The 6,665-nt window shown below is 35.1% G+C and overlaps 1 pseudogene; it reads left to right on the forward strand.

Annotated features, from left to right (window-relative positions):
• The first annotated feature begins 5,603 nt into the window (after positions 1-5,603).
• LOC134239456 (uncharacterized) lies at positions 5,604-6,464 on the forward strand (annotated as a pseudogene).
• The last annotated feature ends 201 nt before the right edge of the window (positions 6,465-6,665 follow it).

The following is a 6,665-nucleotide window of genomic DNA, read 5'->3' on the forward strand; positions in this document are numbered from 1 at the left end:
CCTTTGGATGAGATCAATTAAACCTAAGTCTGTGTTACACCTTGTGATGGCAAGAAAAGCTTCCTCACTGCTCAAAGGTTGTACGTGCCATGAAAGAGTCTGAATTAGCAGTCTTCTACCAGCAAACGGTGTTTTTTTTTTAGTATAAGAGAAAAAACAACAAATGAGAAATACCTATCAGCTCCTGTTTACAGATAAATATTTACATTTGCCAATGTTTTCCTTTATATAACATGGTGTTGAAAGCAATGTGTATCTACAACAAGGTTCCTCACATCATAAACATTTGACGTAATTTTTCAGTGATGTCATTGAGTATCATAGGGTTGGGGCGCAATCAATCTAATTAAAATTAGATGTTCAAAGAAGCGATAGCGGATTCGGAACATCTAATTTTAATTAGATTGGGGCGCAATAAATGGATTCCATATGCGTCATAATCAGGTAAATATAAAATATCATCATAATATGCATAAGAAACAAATGTAAGTAACAGATAAGGTATCATCTTAAAACATCTGTTAGTTTATAAATAATGGTTGGTACAAGATCAAATTTGCCATAATTCCCTTGGGGCTTTATGGAATTTGATCTTGTGATCACCCGTATTTTTATAGCCAGATGTTTAAACATGATACCTTATTTAGGCTAATTTCTTATAGCGAGTGCAGCGAGCTCAATAGACTAACGTGTAAGAACAGAGGAAATTCTGAATGAGATCAATGCATACGTCAGGCAATTTTTTGTGTGAAACCTTCCCAGAATTCCTTTACTACCCGATACCCTTTGCGCGGATAAATGAATAAATAAATAATATCATAAAGCGTAAAAGGCTTTCAGTTTGTATAAATCTTTTGAAGAAACAAAAAATGCAATGTCTTTCGACAAAAATTGCACTAGGTCTAATAGTTTCAACTAGATGCTCTGTTGTTTCCGTAAAACCTGATGAGCTCTTGTGTGACGTCACAGTCTTGATGTCTCGTGCGACTTGAGGTTTGAAGTGGCGGATCAACGTTTCAGGTGTATTTTTCAAGGTACAACTGCCCTCTCCCCAACGGTCACACCGTAAAACATATTAATCTTAATATTATGTACATACTGAGCTGATATTAGCAGGTCCAGTACAATCAGTACATCTAGCTACGTAGGTAGAATTACCTATGTAGCTTGTACCTCCTAGGTAGCTTTATTTAGCTATTTCAATGTAACTTTTCTTTTTATGGAAAAGAGACAAAAAATCGCAGTTAAATGACTATTGATATTTATACTAGGGAGACTTTAAAAAACATTCCAAAGCAGAGATAGTTTAAACATCGCTGTGTTTGGTCAGTTTAGGGCAAAACATGTAATTCCATTGTTTGGTTATCTGTCCAATTGCGCAGAAAAAGACATTACTTCAAGAGGGAAATTTTCATGAATTGTTTTCAGATGAGTTCAAAGTTGAAAATGATCACTGCATCAAAATGATAGTTTTTGCACATCCTGAGAAAAATGCTTTTTTATAGAAAGAAATTCATTTGGTAGCTAAATCAAGCTACCTGAGGTAGGTAAATAAAGCTACGTAGGTAATTCTACCTACGTAGCTAAATGTACTGATTGCACTGGACCTGATTAGTACTAGCTCAATTTAAATTATTAAAAAAAATTGTTTTAAATTTTGATTTTAATTTTACGCAAGTTTAATTAGGCCTAAATGCTAAACTGCATGGAATACTTAGCAATGACAGGCATGCGCGAGTTATGGCACTTTCCTATTCTGCTCCATGCTAAATAGGTCATGTTTATAAGTGAATTAACAGCTTAAATTTCTGTGCATACTTTAATTTCTTGATTCAGATTAAAAGTTAAAAGACCATTTTGGATAATACATACATCGATTCCTGACAAAAGTGCGTAAAAAAAATGCATAACACGAGATACTCGCACGGTTATATAGATAACAAAGACGTAATGGCGGCCATTATGTGAAAACCCTGATGTTATAAATAGGCATTATAATGCTTAAGCACGTGATATTAGACAGTCATATGAATGTTTTACGAAGGCTGAAAGATAGAGATTTCTAAAAATATCTTGGGTACGTAGATCAAGTCCCATAAATAGAAATTTAAAGCGAAAGTAGATGACATATCGTGTTCAACTTCGTTTCGACAATACTTTGACAGCAATAAACAGAAGGAGAAATCATTTTTCTTTCATTTGGTATATAGTTTCTTAAAATAAATCGTTGCGCATAGGTGCGCAATGAGCTTTAACCAGTTATGCTTGATAAAAACGTCGACATTTTTAACAGGGGCAGATAACTGAAATTCCCGCGCAACATCGGAGATTCTGAGGAGGCATTATTTCTAAGTTGTATATTTGTTGATCAATGTCAATCTCAAGCTGTTATATTCTTACAATGCTAAAAAAAGGTAATAAAGTAAATAAAATGCATGATTTTAATGAATCAGATCTATGAACTTTGATAAGTATCACTGCATTCTACAACTTTAGGATACCATTTGCAGTAATTGGTGTAATGTATGGATAATTATAATTATTATAATAGATCTATATGTTTTCATTTTTCTAAATTCATATATTTCTTTTAAACAATTTTTATAACAGAATATCAAGTGATTGAACAGATTAAGAGGACCTCGAGTTCATACGTGGAATTTCTTTTTCAGGAATTTTTTTTATCAGATTTATACACATGTACCAGTATATCGTACAGCTAGATTAGCATTATTTTTAAAATTTTGAATTGCTCAAAATAAAAACAATGAATGCTAATACTTTTGAAGTGTTGTTTAAATATTAGATTTATATTTTAATCAAATTGTTTCAACAAAAAAGAAATAAAAATATTCTAACAATATTATTTTGCAATATTTAATAATACATTTTTATAACAACATATTTAAAGATATAATAATTTAAAATCCATGAGTATTATAACAAAATCTAAATAATATTCTTTGCTGATGTGTACTTCATTAAAAGTACTCATGTTCTATCTTACTAAGTGCCTGGTTTCCCTATTTGGTATAACATTAAGTATAATTCCGAAGATCCTACAATTTATACTTATAAACTGAAAAATGATCTGGAATCAGGGGCTTGAAAACAAAAGTTTAATAGATTTTGCATTTGATTCTCAGAGTAAAATCAGCAGTAAATGCTGTCATTATTTAAAATTGTTTAAAATGAATATCAATTTACATTTCTTCAAGTGTTATTATTAATTTTTTTTACAACCGAAAAATTGGCAAAAAACACGAAATGCTACTGAATTTCAAATACTTATATCTTTTTTGTACATTGACCAATCTGAATAACCTTTACACCATTGAAATCCTTGTAAACTGACCTTTCTTTTGATGTAAAATAAGTGTGGTTTCAAAATTATTTTAAAAATTGCCTGTTATTGCTAGAATACTCTATTTTGTCTACAACACGAATGACAATGTTTCATGCATACAAAATACAAAAATGGGTTATCCACTCCAGTGAGTATATCTGAGGAAATTCGGAAGTATTATAATGAACAATGATGAAATCATGTCAGAAAATATCGGTAGGCTACATACCAGTTAGTGGGAAAGAAAACATGCCTTAAATTATCTGACATGGTTCAAAATCAACTCTTGTCACTGATTTTACAAAATAAACGCTACAAAAACTTACATTTCCGATTTCGAGGAAAAGATAGTCAGCCGCGCAGGTACCCTACTTGAAAGCCTACAAGGAAAGATAACTCTTTTGTGTTTATCCTGCTCGGTTCTCTGCTGTTTAATAATCAGTCTCCCATGCAGAGTTGTCGTTCTTTCCAGCATTCTGTCGAGATGTCATTTCCGTGTAAATGTCTAAAAATAAGTTCAAAATACGATGACATCATTCCTAAATTAAACATATGAAGACACCCACCAGTAAAAATTTACAGTAACTCGAAGACTTACAGAATGGATAGGTATGATTATACACTGGTCCATTTGTATTTTTTAATTTATTAGTTTACCATTTATTAACGTTTAACTAGAAGCCCCTGTAGCTCTACTGAGAATAACTGGGTTTTATACTTTTAGCTCACCTGAACTGAAAGCTCTAGTGAGCTTTCTGATCACCCATTGTCCGTCGTCCGTCCGTCTGTAAATTTTTCACATTTTCAACAATTTTGAATCTACGTTACCCAAGGATGCTTAATTTCACATAAATTTCAGCCTTTCTGACCCAATGATTAATTTATAAGATTTTTCGCACTATTTGTGTCTCTCCTTGATTATCTCGCCTTGTAAGGGGACATGACCCTTCACTTTAAGAATTTAACGTGTTCTTTACACAAGGATTCTTCGTACCAAGTTTGGTTAAAATTGGCACAGTGGTTAAGAAATTATAGTTTAAATTCTTCTCAAGAACCACTGGGCCAGTAAAGCTGAAATTTATGGAAGCATTCTTGGGCTGAGTAGATTCTAAATTATTCAAAACATGACCCCCGGGGATAGGGCGGGGCCACAATATGTATTACAAAATGGAATCTGTAAAGAACAAAGTTTCTCAGGTGAGCGGTGTGGTCCATACCCATGGGCCTCTTTGTTTTCAAACTTTGAATAACATAGACTTGATACAATGGTGACGGCAATAAATAAATACAAGTAATGATCTTTCGTTTAAACTCTTTCTGATTCAATTTTAATTGCATTTCGGAAAAAAACTGTACTAGGAGTAGCGTTTTTAAGCGGACTTTCACAGTTTATAGTTTAGTAACCAAGTCAACGCCATTCATAAGAAGAGAATTATGTATCCTGTATTATGTGTAGCCTAACAGTGTATTGTTATACATTTAAAAATTTGTTCCTATGCAAATCTATACGAAAAAGTCTAACATTTCTAATGTTTTCCTGAGCGGGCATAAAAAAATTGATGTTGGACCGCTGAGGAGATGTTGGACCGGTCAAAATCTCATCGACCGATCCAACATTTCACTCAGCGATCCAACATCGAATTTTTATTCCTTTTCAGCAAAACATTAGTAATGTTACTAAATAGTTAATAGTTAATGTTACTAAATTTATGCATAACGGGCTTCGCCCGTTATGCAAATTATCCCATGTTTCCCACTATTGTTGATGCCCTGGCATACTATGCTAACTAGACAGTGATTCCTTAAATAATCATACTTTAAGATTACTAGATTCCTAGAGGAAATGGATATACGTACAGGGTATGTGTCAGATTTCTCGAAAGGGGGTGTATGGAGGGTCAGAATAATCAGCAAAAATTATGCATTTTTTCTTCTTCACATCTCCTTTACTCTATATGTTCAGGGATAGGATTTTAGCGGAGCTTGATGATCAAGGATTTTCAGTGGTGGAGGGGGTTCTTTCAGAGGAGGACTGTCGGCGATACAGCGACGAATTCAAAGACTGGGTCCACCAATACAAAGATAACAATAAGACGTTCGGTAGCTTTGAGTCCCTGGTACAGTCCTACAGGATTGGTCACTTCCACGCCTCATGGGCAGTTCGTCTTAAAGTCAAACACGTCTTCAGCGAGTTATGGGAGACTGAAAAGTTACTGTCCAGCGTGGATGGAGTGGCCGTATCACCACCCCCGAAATGATGCCAGGTACCGATCAGTTCTATATGAAGCCTTTGTTTCAATATTAAAATATTGTCGTTATGATATACGATAGCAAAAAGTTATGAAACTTAGCACATAGATAAAATAATCAACCCACCCCCTGTACACAAATAAACTATTGACGGTTTTTTAACGGGCTTATTTTAGCTTTATTGTTATCATTTCGAAGCTTTCATTATTTTATCCAGATCGCCCAAAATTTAGAACCAAAAAGACGTTTCTTCATTTAGACCAAGGGTCAAAGAGACAAGGTCTTCATGCATATCAGAGTGGCGTGTACTTAGAGGAATCTTCAGACAGCGACCACTGCTTGCGTGTTGAAGGGATCCCACAAACTAATAAAAGATTTTTACGACAATTTTTCACTGGCAGCCAGACAGTCAAGCGCATTTGAATATTATGAACTAACGCAAGAAGAAATTGACTGGTATAAAGACCGCGGATGTCCGGCGACAACAGTGCCTGTACCCAGAGGTGGCATGGTGCTCTGGGATTCTAGACTGGTTCACGACAATGCAAGACCAGTAGAGGGTCGACCTCGTTCTGATAGGTGGCGTCACGTGGTATTTGTTTGTATGACGCCTGCAAAATGGGCAAAACAATCCGATATCAAAATCAAAAGAGAAGCATATGAACATCTTTTAATGACCACTCACTGGCCAAGTCAGGGGGTCTCCACGTTTCCGGAATACCACCCGACTGGACGAGAAGGCATCAGAGAATTAACGGAACTCCCAGAAATTGCCAAACAGAGAGAAGTGAGGCTGCTGATGGGAGTAGACGAGTACGAATTCAATGACGGAGCATCGATCGGACCCAAAGAGCCAGTATGGACATGATGGGGTTGGGCATCGAACGGACCCAAAGAGCCAGTATTAACATGATGTGGTGGAGCATCGAACGGACCAAAAGAGCCAATATGGACATGATGTGGTGGAGCATCGAACGGACCCAAAGAACCGGTATGGACATGATGGGGGCACTAGAGGCCAAATAATTCATTTTCATTATATATTATAGATTTGATTTTTTTATCTACT

This window comes from Saccostrea cucullata, unplaced genomic scaffold (assembly GCF_032062105.1).
Source record: "Saccostrea cucullata isolate Sc308-1 unplaced genomic scaffold, CSIRO_AGI_Scuc_v1 ctg14258, whole genome shotgun sequence".
Classification (NCBI taxonomy): Eukaryota; Metazoa; Mollusca; class Bivalvia; order Ostreida; family Ostreidae; genus Saccostrea; species Saccostrea cuccullata.